Source organism: Calidris pugnax, unplaced genomic scaffold, assembly GCF_001431845.1.
Source record: "Calidris pugnax isolate Ruff unplaced genomic scaffold, ASM143184v1 scaffold40, whole genome shotgun sequence".
Lineage (NCBI taxonomy): Eukaryota > Metazoa > Chordata > Aves > Charadriiformes > Scolopacidae > Calidris > Calidris pugnax.
Genome location: NW_015090796.1, coordinates 3,579,696 through 3,598,374, shown reverse-complemented (window position 1 = coordinate 3,598,374; position 18,679 = coordinate 3,579,696). Strand labels below are relative to the sequence as shown.

The 18,679-nt window shown below is 39.0% G+C and overlaps 1 long non-coding RNA gene across 5 annotated transcripts in view; it reads right to left on the bottom strand.

The window, feature by feature from the left end:
* Positions 1-472: 472 nt before the first annotated feature.
* Positions 473-18,679, bottom strand: part of LOC106885037 — a 127,900-nt gene continuing 109,693 nt past the window's right edge. For all 5 annotated transcript variants that reach the window (XR_001411368.1, XR_001411369.1, XR_001411367.1 and 2 more), the window contains 2 exons: positions 8,400-8,548; positions 473-3,983 (listed from right to left, as the gene is read on the bottom strand). This is a non-coding gene — a long non-coding RNA (uncharacterized LOC106885037). The remainder of the gene's footprint in view (positions 3,984-8,399; positions 8,549-18,679) is intronic.

Below are 18,679 nucleotides of genomic sequence, written 5' to 3'. Positions count from 1 at the left end.
GTTGAGGAACCAACATGAATTTGTTCAGCTGGCTGAACAATTTTATCTGTGATCTTGAGGGAGTGGAGGAGGACAGGGGTTGCTGTTCAGTTCAAATATCAGCATTCACTGTTTCTCTAGCAAAACATTCAAAGTACCACAGATGCCGTGGTCTCACTGCAAGATCAAGCAGGAGACAAAACTGAGTTGCACAGAGAGCTCTTAAGCTTTTAAAACCAAAACCCAACCAAGAGAAACATGGGGGAGGGAAATCACATCAGCTACTTTTTTTAATAGTCCTTTTTGATGTTTGTTCATGTTTCTGTTTTCTTCTTTTTATTGAATTTACCTCCCTCCATTACTCATCCTACAGAATATGTTTGTTGAGTTCAAGGTATAGCATCCATGCAGCACCGTAAAGGGTGTAGGAAAAACAGAGCTTGTAATTTACTGGTTTTGTTAGTGTGGTGGGAAATGAAGAAGACTGCCAAGGAACAATTAAGGAATTTTATTAATTGGAGTTATTAAATAAAAAAAGAAAAGAACTAGCATCTACTTTTTATTTTTTCTGCTGCTATTTAGATTATCTGATTTGATTGGTACCCATTGATGGCAACAAGACTAACAAAAAAACCACACTCCTTCCAGCAGCACAGTCAATTCCAATGCAGTTAGATATCTATGATTTCTTGCTCTTCCAAGAATAATTGGGTGAAATATTGAATTCTGTATGTTGCATGCTGAGAGTTAGAAGGTGAAGAGAACGTTGTGCTTGAGTGGTAGACACTGGAGCCCACACATTGACATGCAAAGCCAGTTACATCAGCATGCTTCTTTTAGATAAAAACAACACATGTATATTGATGGTTTCTAACTCTACTCTTCTATAGTTGCTGTCAGAAGACAAAAATGTAAGATCTAGCTGGTCTGAGATATAGTTAAATTGGAGTTCTGTACTGTTTAAACACAGATCTTAAGGCTGGTGAATCCTGCAAATGTTTTAATATGAATATGCAGATTCAGGTCTTACCTTCTTCATATTTAGGCTGAAGGAAGTGCCCTTTTTGGGGGCATTTTTCTATGAAAAACACACAGGAAAATTTCCATGGTATTAGGTAATTCAGTATCAGGTTTATTTGTAATTCCAAGTGGAATGGTGATGTTTGAGCTGAATGCAACTGTGAGCATCAGTGCTATTTCTGTGTTGGGTTTATTGTTTCCTGCATGCTCTAAAGCAATCAAACAATTCTGCAAATGTTTTTCAAGGAGTGCCTCCAGAATGCCACCTCTTTAAACATCTCCTTGGTTTTCCTTCCATTTCCCACTTTGAACTGCTGCATTTAGTTGCAAAATGACCTCTTCCAGCAGTGAAATTTTATTAACTCTTCAATTCACTGACACAGAGATGAAAATATCCGTGGAAAGGGCAATACAAAAATGAGTGGGTTTGGGCTGACTCATATGGTGGAGTGGCATGTAACAGAAGTGGGTTCTATGGCTAATCAATTGCACAATGCTTGATATTGGTGGTATTGCCTTCATCCTCCCAGTAGGCTGATGATCAATACACGTTTATCTTCTGGATTTCTGTTAAATAAAGTGGGACTAATTTTGTCCTCAAATGGTCTCACTGTATGCATACACTTGCGGTCCAAATTTTGTGCTCTTTGCCTTTTTGCTTTCTGTTGCACAATATCCACTACAAATTTGGAGCCAGGTTCACTTGTCCCATGAGTTATTCCTAAGCAAGCAGCATTAAATGAGCTCCCATGGACGGTGCTCTGAAGAGGCATCATTAGAGTCATAGTTTGGTCCTTGCTTTTCTCTCTTCTAAAGTTGAAGCAAGACTCAGCAGCCCTTTAGCCAGCATGGGTTATTCACTGCTCAGCACTACGTTGGCAATTAACTGGAGCATTTAGAGGTGGGCAGAAAGACTCAGAGTAAATGGGGAGCAGAATGGGTGTCCGTGGGCAGATTTCCCTCTTTTGGCTGTGACCTGCAGTTGGTCTGACACCCTCAATAGTTCCTTGCATGGAAATGTAGCTGGAAGTCCATGCTGCTTCACTGTTCTCCAAAATGAGCACCATAGCTCTGCCCAGCCTGTGAAGATGCAGTGCCAAAGGCACCTTGTATCCCACCACTGCCACCATGGGTCTTTGAAAACCCTTTCCAAAACAGTTGTGATACACAGAAATAAATTCACACCTCTCAAAGCCATTTATCCTACAAACAGGGACGGACATGCTGTGGTCGTATATTGTGTGGTCCCAAACGCCTAAAAAAACTTTTTAAAAATTAATAGTACTTTGCTATTTTTAATTCTTCTATTGTGACAGGATAGGCTTGCACAGAACTTACCCATTACCATAATACCCAAATTAAAATAGATCAGGATCAAAAAGAGGAGTTTTTTCATCAGCTGAACTTCCTGAAAGGCCTAGGAATGGGAATTTTAAAGAATTTAGGAATCCAACCAAAGAGTTATGTTTAACCAATATGAGTTGTTTATTTTATTACAAAAATTGGGAAAGAACTATATATTAATTACATCAAAAGTCAGATTGTATTGGTGGGAAAAGTGCTCTGAATAGCCAGGAGGACATGGCATCAAAAATGATTGGAGGCTGCGTTACACACATGCACAGAGCTAATCTCACACCTCAGGTTTCTAATCTTTGCTTCATGCAACTTCAACAAAGATTTTGTCTGAAAAGGATGTACAGGATTTCTAAAAAGCTAAACTCTACACTTGAAAAATTAATTTAAGCTAGCAATAAAAATACAGGTGAGCTGAAACTGCCAAGAGGGTTTTCATTGAAAAATATATAAAGCTATAATATTATTGCTGAGCATAAGAAATGCAATGATAAAGCAAGAAATTTTGAAAAAACAATAATTTCATAGAGAAAATGAACATAGTTCTCTAAGAAACCTTTAAAGAATGAAATATACATAACCACTTTTCATAGAAACAAAGTATTTTAATTCTAAGATATAGTTTATAAATATTAGAAAATAGGAAAATCATGCTTTAGGTCCTGGTTATGGCTTTTCCCTGTTGATTTCCATTTCAAAATTGTGAATGGCTGTAAATTATCCTGTTTCTGGAGTTTATATATGTTTAGAATGAAATAATGTCATGAACTGATTTGTCCACTGGGGCCCATGGAGCTAAAAGCAACAAAGCAAGCGAATAGCAACTTGATAGAAGAGCTGTATTTTCGGTACACAGCGCAACAGGTAAATCATGAAGGGGCTCAAGTAAAAGTTACTGTTAAATCCCACCTAAAATAAATAAATAAGTTGGTAAGTAAGCAAGCAAAATAACTTTTGGTGCAGTGGTTGTATGTGCATCTCAAGAGCATATTGAACCTTTTTAATCTTCCATTTGCTTTAAGTCTGTATCAGCTCAGTAGACTTACTCCAACTTGAAGAACCCGGTGAAGTACTTGGACCTGCATGGGTTAATGAACAGGTCCCTGATGATGGACTTAAATTAGCAGTCTCTGAGCACCCTCCAGGTTTTCCCTGCACAGGTCCGACTTCAGGACTCAAGAATGGTACTCCAGGATGAAAAACACCCACTTCACAATTTTGCAAGCGCTAGAAACACTGCATGTGCCAAAGGTGCCTTATTGGATTTGCTCAGAGGCTGGGGATGATTGATGAATCCTTGAAAAAAAATTAGAACAATGATGGAAGTAAACTGAGAGTTGGATTTTTACCTATTTTACATTCCAGTAGAGCGCCCTCTCAGGGACTTTTTTTTGTGCCATGTGGTGTCCAAAAGCAGAACTGTCCCTGCCCCCAAAGCAGTGCAAACCACACATCTCACTATACAGTTTTTCAACAATTTCTGCCTTCAAAATATTCCTTGGTGCAGATAAAAATCAATTTTTCTTTTTTGTTGCTAAATATTTTGTTTCCAAAGCATTCCAGACTGTAGATGTATTTCCAGCAATCCATCTTAAGTGCTTTTATGGAATGCAGCTAAGATATCTCACCTGCAAAACAAAAGAAAACAAAACAAATAAAGTTAGCATTCACTCTTTAATACAAGATAAGTGCCATAAAGTAAACTGCTTTTCTCCACAGAGGTCAAACAAAACAATCCCTGACTAAGGTGTTATCTGTTTGCACTCACATTCCACTTCAGATATTAAGAGAAACAAACAAAAAAGAATTGATTTTAAGATGTGGAAAATGTTTTCTGATGGTGATGATAATCACATTAAAATTTTTGTGGGTAGAACAAGAGTCACAAAAGAGGATGGAAGTGAACTATGTTTTCATTCATGCTTTTATAAAAAGCAAAAAGAAGAGAATTCAGAATGCCAAGCTTTGACCCTGGTGCCATCCATTGAATTCTCCGGATAATTTTTTATTCAGAAATTCATTAAATTCAAGTATATTTCAGCAATAGGAAATGTCTCCGTGAAGTGATGTTGTAGCTTTTGCAGAACTACTAGCCTGTTTCACAGAGATGGTGGAACACCATGCAATTTTCAGCACAGATCATGTATACCAACTTGAGTTTTCTCAGCAGCCCTTTAGCAGGAGGTAGCCTGTGGCTGGGAGCACAGGCAGCACACCTTGTAGCCCTAAGGGGATGTTTTTCTCTGGAGGCTGCTCCACGGAGCAGGGATACCTCAGTATTTGTGGAACCTCCTTAACGACATACCTGGTACTGCCCACTGAAGGTTCGAGGGGATAATCGTGGTTCCCTTCCAGTCTTGTTAAAATTGGGTTCTCCTGGGAACTGCACTGAGACTATTCTGACTTCCTAATGCAGGGCTGGTCTTCCCCAGCTGCCCAACATTGTACATCACACCCATCAATCCCACAGGAAAAGGAGGCAAGAGGAACATTCTTCTAATACAGCTAGTGAAAGTGAAATCAGGAACTCTTCTCTCTTGATCTTCCATCATTCCACACCACATTGGTAGCTCATAGAATCATAGAATCATTCAGGTTGGAAGAGACCCTTGGGATCCAACCATCTACCCTACTCTACAAAGTCCTCCCCTACACCATATCCCTCGGTACCCCATCTAAACATCCCTTAAACACATCCAGGGATGGTGACTCAACCACCTCCCTGGGCAGCCTGTTCCAATGCCCGACCACTCTTTCTGTGAAAAATTCCTTCCTAATGTTCAGTCTAAACCTCCCCTGTTGGAGCTTGAAGCCGTTCCCTCTTGTTCCGTCATTAATTACCTGTGAGAAGAGACCAGCACCAACCTCTCTACAGTGTCCTTTCAAGTAGTTGTAGAGAGTGATGAGGTCTCCCCTCAGCCTCCTCTTCCTCATACTAAACAGTCCCAGCTCCTTCAGCCGCTCTTCATATGATTTGTCTTCCAGGCCCTTCACTAGTTTTGTTGCCCTCCATAATATACTTTCTCTAACTTCCCATAAGATCTGGAAGCAAAGACCTCCACTTCCCTACTAGCAGGATTTTAATGGAAAATGTTCTTCCTTCCCACCTTACGCAGCTGCAGTGCAGGTTTATCCTAAGCATCTGGTGCTATTTTCCTTTAGCAAGGAAAGAACATTAAATGCATGGTCCCAAAAACTGGGTGACTTTTTCGGTAGCTTTGCACTGCTCAGTTGAAGAGTAGATGGTAGATGGTGTAGGATTTGTCTTGCTGTCAGCCAGTCAGTATCAGCAAGATGGCAGTAGGTATATCTTCCTTATAGGCTATCCCACTGCAGAACATGTTGTCCCTGGTTCCCCATAGCACAGGAGTATGGACAGGCTGCACTGCTGCAAAGGGTGTGAGGTGCTTCCAATCTACAAGTGGCAGCATCATTTCACACATCTTGGTGCTTTTTTAAAAAAAGAATGCCTCTGAATAGGGGGAAGGCATAGTAGAGGGCTTTCTTTCACTTTTCACATTAAAACGTGGTTTTAACTGGTGGGCTACAAAGATGATTGAGGGTCTAGAACATCTCTCTTATGAGGAAAGGCTGAGGGATTCAGGACTTTTTAGTCTGGAGAAGAGAAGGCTGAGGGGGGATCTGATAAATGACTACAAATACTCAAAGGGTGGGTGTCAGGAGGATGGGGCCAGTGTTTTTTCAGTGGTGCCCAGTGACAGGACAAGAGGAAATGGGCACAAACTTGAACGTAAGAAGTTCCTTCTAAACATGAGGAGGAACTTCTTTCCTTTGAGGTTAGCAGAGCCCTGGAACAGGCTGCCCAGAGAGGTGGTGGAGTCTCCTTCTCTGGAGACATTCAAAACCCTCTTGGACATATTCTTGTGCAACCTGCTCTGGGTGGACCTGCTTTGGCAGGGGGGATGGACTGGATAATCTCCAGAGGTCCCCTCCAACCCTATATCATTCTGTTATTCTGTGGTTAATTTAATTAAATGGTGATTGCAAACATCTGTGTGTGGAAGCTCCGTCTGAAATTCTTCTCTTATTTCATACTCCATTGCTCCAGATACACATCAGCCCCATTTGCAGCAGACTTGATTTTTGAAAGGACTGGTCTGCATAACTGTTCTTGATTTATTCAGTTTTGTGACACTCTGTCATCTTTACATTTTCACACTTTCACTGAAAAAGCTTGAAAATGGAATTGAGCCAAAACTTTTAAGTTTATCTTGATGCCAGGAGTTACCAGCTTTGTGTGGTTTTCATCTGAAACAAGAAATTGGGGAAGCTGGGTGTCTGCAAATGTCAGTGAATGCAGCCTGACCTCCCTGCTCATTACAGAACATAAAACCAGCTAAGGTTTGACTGGTTTTAAGTTTAGTTCTATGGCAAAATGACAACAATTTTCTTTGGTTTTCCCCTTTCTAATACATCTTCTGTAAAATAGCAGTTCCCAGCCTTACACATACTTAACTGATGCTAACATCATTTAAACCAGGCTATGGAAAGTAAGTATTTACTTCCCAGCAGTAGTTAAAATGCCATTACAGATTGTATTTAAATTTATACACTACATAAAAAGTAATTATGTTCATGTGAGACAATGATGATGGTAATGATGATGATGATGATGATGGTGATAAGATCAAGCAGCAGATGTGTGAACACAAACGTCTGCCATCTTATTTTAAATGCCAGATGAGCTAAATGGAGGCTTAAGTATCTTTGGGGGATCACTTTGTTAACTCAATATAAATAATTCTTTAAATTTTATTCTCCATTTAAAGATATGGCAAATTATAGTGGAATGGTGTTCACAGTGTTGATACTATAGCAGCACTGGCATCATTACTTCAGAGGCAACTAATTGAGAAACGTGTTAGGTAATATGTCTTTTTAAATGCGTAAACAGGAAAAAGGTTTAAAATTTGGTCCTCTCATCAAATCCTATAGGTACTTAACATGCTTGTTCTCAACAGGGTCTTTTGAGGCACGGCCAAGAGTCTCCATCACATCTTTTAATAACGAAAGGGAGCTTATAAGAAAGGTGAGGGCAGACTTTTTAGTACAGTCTGTTGCGATAGGACAAGGGATAATGGTTTTAAAATAAAAGAGGGAAGATACAGACTAGATGTAAGGCAGACATTTTTTACGCTGAGGGTGGTGAAAGTTTGGCCCAGGTTGCCCAGAGAACTTGTGGGTGTCCCATCCCTGGAAACATTCCAGGTCAGGTTGGACGGAGCACTGAGCAACCTGATCTCGTTGGAGATATCTCTGTTCATTGCAGGGGGGTTGGACTAGATGCTCTTTAATTGTCCCTTCCAAACTATTCTATGATTTTATGATCTCTAGCCTCTTGGGCTTTCTCACCTTTGAAGATCTCATGAGAGCTTCAAGAAAACATCTGCTGGACTGGATGTGACAATAAACACTGGTGGAGTCAGAGGTAACCTGCTACCTGTTCTTTGCTGTGTTTTCTCTGGTAACTCAAGTATAAGAAACACACACTTGCATTGCACCTTCACCTTACTGAGATTTAACCCTTCCTGCAGCTTCTGGGGGCCTGGCCTAGCTACCCAGTCCTCCAGGGTGGAGGTGGAGACCTCCTCAGTCACCAGGGTGTCTCCATACATGGTATATGGGAGGACAATTTACATGGCCAGTTCTGCTAGGCATGGCTGAAGGTCAAGCTTTGCATCCCATGGACCTAAAACCACTTTGGAGGTGTGGATTGATAGGCTGGCTGCATCGCCGTGCAGGTCAGAGCTGGAACTTGTTGCTTCAATAAAAGAACACAAAGGAAACTGTAGAAAACAGCAGGAACAGCCTATGGAACAGAGCATGTAGATCTCCATTGTCCTCTCTCCTCTGCCACGAGCCTTCCTCAACAGTTTGGCTGCCATAATAGGGAGAAAAAGCAGTGTTCCATCCAGGCTGTGATGGATAGCCCTAGTTGGAAGGAGCTGCACCAGCCATAATATATTATAAAATCGTTTTTAATTTATTAGAAGAAGAAAAGAGCAAGGATTGTTTCCACTAACCTTAATCACTTTATTGGTATTAAATCATATTAAGTTGCTGTTATTTTCTTGTATTTGGCATTTTCTTCTGGATGTTTATTCTGATTCACCTTGGCCTCCGGCCAAATGTGCATCAAGTGTTGAGAGTCAGTTCAAAAACTCCATTTCCCCTATAAAAAATGAAGAGAGATAATTATATTTAAGAGCACTGTATAGAAAAGAAAAGTGGTTGTAATTTACTTCTATGGGCAGGTGTAGAGCAAAACAATAGCTCTGAGTAATAGACATATTGTGTGAGCTTTTTGAGTAGACTCTGTTCTCCTACCGCTTTCATTTGGCTTGCAGTGAAGAGGTTCACATCTGAGGCTGCAAAAGAAAATGTGCCCAATATGAAATGTGCAGACAAGCCCAAGGAGCTCAGTACCCTGCAACTGTCAGTCTGAGAAGCAAAAATTTACATGTTTCCTTAGCCCAATATTTATTTTCAGAGCAATGCAAGTAACAGCTTCACATCACTTAACTCAGGGCAGAGGGAGGTAAATCAAGAAAAACTCCACTGAACTTAGACCAAGTCACAGCCCTAAGAGCAGGAGTGTGCACGCATGTTTATATATACCAGTATCATTAATTACTTCACTCAGCTTCTTCTAGGGGCAATGTTGGGTCTCACCATCCCCAGGTGATATATTGACTCTTTAGAAGTTAATCAGAGAGTTGAATATGTTCTGCAAGCTTTATTATTCACTGTATTTTAGACTTACTATTGTAAAATGGTACAACTTGGGCTGGTATTCAGAATACATTCAGAAAATATGCAGATAAAGCAATTACAAGCTAATTTACAGTTAGCTTATTGGTGACAGTGTCCATACTAATTAAACTGCTTGAGAACACATGCAGTCTCATAAGAGGGCCAGGTCAGGACTAAATTTTTCTTATGAGGATACCGTAAATAGGTCACACAGTGAAACAACATCAATACTAATTGATTAGTATGTTCTACAAACCCAATGGAAATTAGGGGAATTTGCTCATTTTAAAATTAGGCTGGTTATAAATGATCTGAGATGGTTTTAGCTGTCTAATTTTAGGCAACTCAATTCACTTTGTCCTATCACTTTTAAGTAACACAATTAATAGTGCAAATAAACTAAATTTCCTATATCCTAATTGAATGAGTCAAAAACTTATCCTTTTGCAATGAATTCTTCTGTAAATACCATCAGCCAAATTAAAAATGTAGCAAAGAACTTCAAAATTTTTCCTATTACTGTAGTTACAAAATGTAATTTTAGTATAATAAAACTATTTACTGAAAAAAGATAAAAATTTGCTTATGAATTTCAAAATTGTTTGTCTTACTGAAATCCTGTGTATTCCCTGACCAAAAAGAGAACATGAACATGGCAGAAATTTTAGAAAAAAAATTGTAAGAAAAAGCTTTCAACGTAAACTAAAATTGCACATAACTTACATTCAAGTTTGAAAAAGGAAAAATAGCAATAAACCAGCAACAATCTGAGCTTAAATACAGATATATTGAGTCCTTATGAAGCCTCCTGAAAGACTTGAAACTGGTTTTGGGGTCTTTTTTTATATGAAAGTTAGTTGAATATCCTGTGTCATAAACTTTGTAGGGCGTTATTTTCACCACTCAGTGAAACTGAGTTTGGCTGCATGTACTTTGGGTTTCTAAGATGATTACAAGGTATACGAAACATGTCTCCAGCAAGTGTTGACATCCTCTAAACAAAAAACTTCAGCTTTTACATAAGTAGAAAGAGAATTTGGCCAAATGTTACAGGTATACAGATATACAGGTATACAGGTATACGGTTACCAGATATAAGAGCATAAGATTTCACCTCATATGAACTTTAGACGTAGTGAAGGACTTTCAGTGTCTTTCACAGCTGGAGAAGAAAAAAACTGGAGCAACGTAACAAGCACATTTCTGAAGCAGATATCCTGCCCTGTTCTGAGTAGTGCTGTTCACAGCTGTGATTAGCTCCTTCTTTTCCAAGACATGCTTAGTCAATTGGGACAACCCCGATTCATTGCTTTCCAGGTTTGTCTACGATTGTCCTCTGCAATGGTCAGCCACGTAGCCAACACTGACATGGTGCAAAATGCAAATGATGACACCACATTTTCAGTATCCTTATGTCGAGGATACACTTTGGCCAAGCACAGTGGAACCTTCAATAGTGAAAACAACTGTTTCAAGCAATCTTTAGTTGTTTTTAGATACCCTGGAAACCTCTTTCAGCCCCTGCAAGTACACAGTCTGGACCCTTCACATCATCTGAATTATACCGGCCTCTTCATGAGTCCATCCCAGTATCCACCCTAAAAGTTTTTGGATGCTGATCTGAATCAAATAGAATCTATAAATCTTTTTGCATTTTATCTATTTCTAGCAGTCTACGTGGTACCCAGAGCTAATAACAGCAACTCAATGTGTGGCACCGTTTTGTGACTTTCTAGTCAACAATATCAACAGCAGAGCCAAGTTAAACAAAATTCTCTTTTGACTTCCAGTTTTGAAAAGGGATTGCTAACTCTGTCTAGCAGATTAGTAACATCATCCTACAAACAAAACGTAAGCTGAAAATCACTGTTTTACATATTTCCATGTTAATAATAGATATTATACTCCTACTAGATTTGCAACTGCATAATTGCAACTAATAAGCCAAGTTTTAAAATTCTTTGGTGCTTTCTTGCCATGTAAATGCTACAGATGTGAATACAAACAACAGCTAAATTAACATCTGGACTCTGGTAAACAGATTTGTTTTGTTCTTTTGCCTTTTGAACACATATCAGCTGAGGTCTTTTATCTAATGGGATGTTACCAAACAAAATAATATGTACCATTCACTACATTTTTTGTTCATTATGTATATTTTGCATAAGCTCACACGGAACGTTGGCAATAAGATGTATTTGATGAAAGCTTTCATAAGTCGCTCTAACATACTTGATAAGAGTGAGAAATTCCATTATTTACAAAGTATTATTGCTCAGCCACCCTGCTGGTGGGCATTCTGAGGAAGCACGCAGTAAAAATTTATTTTTATGAGGGAAGAACTGAAGGCCATGCAAGTTCTCTCTAAAATTATTATCTTCTGAACTTTGTTCACATCTCTAATAAAAAATGAAGGTTTATCTCCCACTTTTTTATCTCTGTCACACTCACTGCCCTACCTCCTCACTTTTAGACTATACAAAGAGAAGCTGCACTGTTCCCCATTCCTGCATTTGCATTGTAATCCTTAAAACTGCTCCACACTTATGTGTGCCTATATGTAGAAGTGTGTTGCAAATGAGGGTGTAATGTAACTTATTCTTTAATGTATTTATTTGACTTTTTGATGTAACCTCAATATGTTGTTTCAATAAAGTATTATTTCCTTTTTTTTTTTTTTTTTTAAATGGATAATAAATTGATTTGCAATAGAACGCCTGTTGGACATTCGATGCAGATCATGGAAACTTTTTTGAAGCCAATGGCCTGAAATGTTGTAGCACCCTGAAAAACAAAGTTGTCCAGCTCAGGCAGAGCATTCCCAGGGCCACTCTGAGCAAGTGCCTTCCCTGGGCACTGCTCAAGGACAGCGTGAGGCTGCAGATTGAGGATGACTGCTGAAGCAAAGGCAGGTAAGGGAAGAGGTGGTCATGAAATTTGATGGTAACACGTTTCTCCCTGTAAGTTAGTAGCTGATATGTACAACTGCAATGCTCTGAAACTGGATTTTGCACTCCAGACTCCTTTCCTGCAGGTACTGGCTCACGTGCAGAGCAGATGCAAAGAGGAACTGTGAGATGATTGCTTTGTTGTGAACATCAACAAGCCTGTTTTCAGCAATTTGGCTTCAAAATTTCATATACATTCCATACTATGTTATTTTTTCTAAAAATATGTTTCATTTTCAAAACATATTTTTGAGACATCTATCGTAAATTTTAGTTTGTGACTTATTTCACTCCTCCCTTTAATTTGCTGCTGGTTTTTTGATGGGCTTCCTGCCTCATTTCAATCTACTGTTGCTTACAAGTGTTTACCAACTATCACTAAACTCATTGTGCAAAGACTCACCATCCCTGGAGGTATTTATAAGATGGGTAGACATGATGCTAAGAGACATGGTTTAGTGGTGGTTTTGGCAGTGTAAGGTTGATGGTTAGACTCAGTGACATTAAAGGTCCCTTCCAACATAGAGATTCTATGATTCTATGATATCTGACTTCAGGATGCATAAATATAGCTGATAGAATAAACCCTTCTTGCAGCTGAACTTGCTAAACAATTAAGTATTTTTAGAAAAACACTGCTGAAAATAAAACAGCGTATGTCTGCAGGGCGTGCAAAGCAACTCTGCGCAATTCATCTATGCCATAAAATATTTTAAAATATCCCAGATCAGCCACAGGAAAGAAACAATTCCCCAAAATGCTAATGGATTGGAACTGCACACTCTGTACCAAATAACAAAAAACTACACTTGCCTATTAGAATTAAAACAAAACTAGGAAAGCAGATATCATCATAGCCACCTGTTGGAAAGTAGCTGCCAGTTTAGTTAACATCTTCTGTCTCCTTCTGCTGCCTCCTCTCCAGCCTGACAGTAATCTTAAAAGCACAAGATCTGTACTCTTATTTAACCAGAATCCTAGACCCACCAAAGACTAAAGAGACATATTCTCAGATTAGATGGAAGAATACCTGGAAGCAAACCCTCCACGAGCCAATGCTCACCCTGGCCAACCCACTTCTGGCTATTTCTGGAGGTTTGAAATGATGTCTGCATGCAGAGCCAGCAAATCCAAAATGACACTTGGGCTTGGAGGGTTAATCTGCATTTTCTGCATCTGAACAAACTCCAGTCAGGGACTTGACTGAAGTGGTGAGTGAGACAAATTATTATTCTCTCCAGCTAGATCACTCCCAGGTTGTAATATTCCTTACCTGCCTCTAAGTGGCAACAGGAATAGCTTTCTGCCCTGCAGTCCCCCAAAAAGGCACACTCCTCTCTAACTGTAAAAATCAAATAAATCACCCATACTCTCTTCCATCTGGTTAAATTCTGGTCAATCAGCATAAAGGAGGAAAATATTCCAACAGTATTACCAGGTTGCTCTTACAACAAATTCATTAGAGATGAATGATTAGAGAAACTACTCGTCTGTGAAACTTATGTTATTGTGTGAAGTATTTACATACTAATACCAGAGTGACCAACACTGTCCAAAGGGAGTCGATCCCTTCCCTATCTCCTAGTGCTATGGAGAAGACAGACACATCTGCTTTGACCATGTCTTTATTTTTGCTTGGTTTTCAAGAAGTTTTTCCTGCCATTTCTATACAAAAACATTGTAGAAGTATTTTGAAGAAGGTATAATGGTGATGGTCTACAAAGCCTGACCTGAAAGAGGAGAAAGATACTGCAAAGCTGATTTTCTGCACCATTGTTTGGATGGAAATTTGGCACCAATATCAGAGCTGGAATGTTGAAAAATACTGTTTTTCTAACACTGAAGATGACACACAGTTAAGTTAGCAGAATAATGTTTATCTCAGCCTGTGGGAGACCCATCTTCCTCCTTTCTCTGCTGAAAATGCAAATTATTGTCACTTGGATGGCTGCCATGAGCACAAGGCTCCTCCTGACCTCACAGACTGAGTAAATGCTAACCCAGACAGCAATAAGAACAATTACATCCCTCCCTGCCAAATTCACAGCTTCATTTATGTGTGTACATAGACACACACTTGAGCAACAGGTGTGTAAGAAATCCCCTTCTACCCTGAAGTACGATGATCAAAATCAGCCAACGGGAGACCAAAACCCGTGTGTTTTTTCTTGCTGAGAAGTGGGTACCTGCAGAAGCAGCTGTTTAACAAGCAACTGTTGTTTTATTTGTGCAGAGATGACCAACTGTAGTGTGTTGAGAATGGGATAGAAAGAGAAGAAAAATCACACAGAAATAATTTATTTCTTCTTATTACCCTTTTTAAAAAAATTATTTTATTTTGCTGTCATTCTGAAAATTAGTAAGAAGTTACTCTGTGCAGTTCAAGAGGTGATTCCTGTGTGATTTCCAGAGCTGCCACACCCTGATCCTCATTTTTTAATGAAGAGTGATGGTCTGGTCTCAGTTACAGCTTAATGATTGTTTCAGGACTTCATCTCTAATTTTAGTGAATCAACTGTCAGATTCAAGTAACATATTTTATATTTAAACAGAAAACTTTCTTCATCCTGCAATCAGAATATAGTTGACATACTAGCCTTCTACTTTAGACATTAGCTTAAATACTAACACGTCTGGAAAACACAATATACTTGGAGGACATCTATGTATTAAATCAAAATCTTTTGTCATTTAAATCTATGAATGCTGAAAAACCCATGGTAGAATTTGGCCTACTGTGTTATTTATTACGATGTTAGATGAAGATAAATATTGTTCCGGAGCCTACTGCTAGCTAAGAAACTCTTCCTTTATTGCATAGAATTGCTTGCACAGAATTAATTTGTTTTAACTTTTCAAGGTGCTTTTCAAAACCTTAAAAGTGCACAACCCTTGTCAAAGCAATGGCAACATAATCAAAAATAACAGTAAGAAAAACAAGGGCTTATAAAGAATTGAATTTTCATTTTATGTTTAAATTCCACCACATACACATGATTTGCATCTCAATCATATCAGTCTAACATATCAACGGCACAGCAAACACAAATGCACTGAGAGAATGCATGGATTTATAAATATAAATAGGCAATTACATTACTAATCCACTGGATCATATAACATTCTCAATCAAAACATTTGGCATGAGAATGAAAAATAGTAAAGAACCTGTAACACCTTTCAAGAAAAGATAAAAATTACAGCATGATCCAATTTAATGCCCTTTAAAGCAGATATTCTTACAATTCAGGTTTGACACTGTTGAATCACTTTCCTGTATTACCAACTCCAGGAGGAACTGCAAAGTTCTGTCCTTCCTGCTACATTCACCATTCAGTACTATTTACTATCAATGGAGGAACCAAACGAAAGCATTGAAATAGCACAAACACATAACCATAAACAACTATCATGTGCTCCCATAAACTTTGTGTTTTATCTTTTGAAAAGCTTCTGCTCTTTAATAAGATTTAGCCTCTCACTTTTAATCTCATATTGCAGGAGCAAGAAAAGACCTAGTCCTCCTCCAGCACGTTGCGGCGTTGTCATGGATACACAAGTATGGCCCATCACTTCCACCAGTAAATAAACAAGATTCTCAAAGAGTGCTCGGCAGGATTTACTAGCTCTGTAGTATTGTTAGCTGCACAGGGCTTTAAATAAGCAAATGGTTTGTCGTTTTAGAATAATATCAAAGGCTGTGTGGGGGCACGCATACGTGGTATATCTTCCTTTAGAAAAACCAAAGGGTAAATGTGATGCCACTCAAGTTTACTCTCCTCACTTTTTAATTCAGTTTATCTTTGCCTCTTGTTTCTCAGAAGGTGTTTGTAGATTACACAAGGGATTGTTCTCTAATGTGTCAGGCAACTTGGGGTAGTCACCTACTAACTGCTTAAACAAATGAGTTGCATCTTTACCTATATGAATAAAAAAATGCAATTTGTCTATTTTTATGGAGAGAAGTCATTTTAATGTGGCAGCACAGTATGTGGCAGTATTCTCATCATCTTTCCAAAGACAAAGTCTGCTCTCAACCTGGAGACTACAATGATGAAATTCAGTTTTACCAGCAGATCTGTCAACAGCTACAGCAGGCTTGACTTGATTCTAACAAGTCAGCATCTTACGTTGATGAAAGGATGTAGATTAAATGCCTTAGGCTTGTGTTTCAAGAAGTAAAAGCACAGATAGTTAAGAACACTTTATTTAGCATGATATATTAAGCTTCATGATAGACTTAGTTAGAAACTCCAATTTATTAAAGAAATTAAAATAAAAACGTCAAATTAAATTGGGTAAAAAAAAGATAGGTCTAAAAGCTCTAAAGCTACAAACCTTCAATATTTTGAAATTTACTTAAAAATAACACCATTGCCTTCTATACAGAGTCTACAAAAGGAGGTACATTTTTGTTTTCTTGCTCAAAACAGCCGCACTGTGTGATGACGCGTTCAGGCACACACATGCTACATGTATGACTGGGATGTTCTGTTGGGTTTAATTGTTGACATATCTTTGCTGATTAGCCTGAATAGACCTAATTTAAGGCTAGACAGAGAAAATAATTCATGATGAATAATTTATTTGATACATTTAGCCATTTTTTTATCTCTTGCCATATCTGTGAACAGATTGCAAGGTAGGTTTGGGGCTGTTTTTTTTTTCTTACTCTATGACTTCATTACCAATATTCAAAACCTGCATTGAACTCATCAGTTGCCTTGGGCTGGAGAGGTTATAACCTCATGTACTTGGTCTTTTATTTTTGGAGTATTGAGCTTCTGGCCTCTGCCCAAAAAGTGTCTGCCTTCAAAGGTAGTTGATTTCATTGAGGATTAGGTAGTTACCCTCAAGGATCTGTACCAAACACCAAGGTACCTTCAAGAACACATATGTTCCTGCTGAGCTCTGGAGTGTCCAAGGGCTCCGTCAAAAAAGGGCACAAAATGTTTCTAACAAACAGACTTATTTCCAGGATATGAAATTTGCTTTCCACAAATATTTTGCCTTTGGCACTCAGCTTCTGCAATATTTACTGAAAGAGAGTGCAGGGAGGGCATGAGCCCAGCAAAAGCAGATTAATGTGGTGAATGGATGTTTGTGATTTTGGGTGTTTGCTTTTATCAGTTGCCCTTTGCTACCTAAGAGATAGCCTCATCACACCCTGTGTGTTGTTTGTTACAGCTGTGTGAGCTCTTCGGGGCAAGAACATCTCTCCTCTGCTCGGAAAGTGCACGGCATATTGGGGCTGGGGTGCTCCAGGAAATAAATAATGAGTTACAACATTTAGTCCAATCTTTTCTCTCATTAGTAATTCTTGAACGTGGCAGAAGTCACACTGCAGTTACATCCCTAAGGATTGCTGGTGTGAGGAAAGGCTATGGGATCACACCCAGCCGTTGCAGCCCCCGCCGGGCTGAAAAATACAAATATTTTGAGTTGCTAAACTGTATGTTTAAACACTTGAAGCCCCATTTAAAATTAAATACAGATAACTTGGTGAAGACAGCCACAGTGTGCTTGCAGAAAAGCAGCAGCAAATATTGATTTACTAATTTATTCCCAAATTAAAGCTGAAATCATTACTTTTTTCTTTTAAAGGGAAAGAAAAGAATGGGAGAAAAAAGACCACTGTGGCTTCTAGGAAAGAACAAAGTGTAAAGATATCCCTCAGAAATTAACCTTCTTTTTAGATAATGGCTTTGTAGGCCTAAATAAGTGAAGATTTCCGTCCTTCATGAAATAACACTGCTGTTGGTGAGAAGGCGCCGTTCCTCCTTCCTCAGAGAGCAAGGGCGTTCTGCAAAGCTGCACTTTAAACTATGCATCCGGTGCCGAGAGAGTTAATTTAAATTTGATAACAAATGGCTCTGCTTTTGAGACGAATGTAGCCTGGCAACTTCAACTGAGAACCCTTCATAGGGCCTCAATTATGTATGCAGCTTCTTTGAGAAATAGTTTCACACATCTGACCCAAAGCCCACGATGCCGTTGCTATGAAATAAAACTGTACGTAGGCAGTGGCTTGTTTCTGTACAACCTCCACATTTCTGTACTGCCCACGTTTCTGCTACCCCAGCTACACATGTTAAAAAAATACACAAAATCGCTGATTCCGGACCGGTTTCTTGCATTTCTTGCATCGTCTCATCTGCTGCCGTCTGAACACAAATTTAACATGTCTGATCTTTGTTCCAGCATTTAACCTGCATACTCCTTTTGGGGTTCTTATTTTGGAAATTTCCAGCCACTCTGCTGGGTTGCCCTCATCGAAGCTGCTGTGGGAAAGCGGCGAGACAGACAAGGGGTTAAACACTCACATTTCATTTTTTTTATTCTTTTTTTCCTCCCCCCCCCCCCCCCCCCTTTTTTTTTTTTTTTCCTCCCCCCCCCCCCGCCCCCCCCCAAAATGGCTGCTTTGTCTGTGTGCATACACCAATAGCAAATGTCCTTCTGTTATTGTACAGCCAATTTGATGTGTCAAGTATTCATATGCTAATGGCGGTACAGTTTCTCACTTTTCCATAGATAAATTGTAAGGATTGTTACAGACAGTGAAACGCGAGAATAAACAGCTTTTATTTCAGAAGTGACAAATT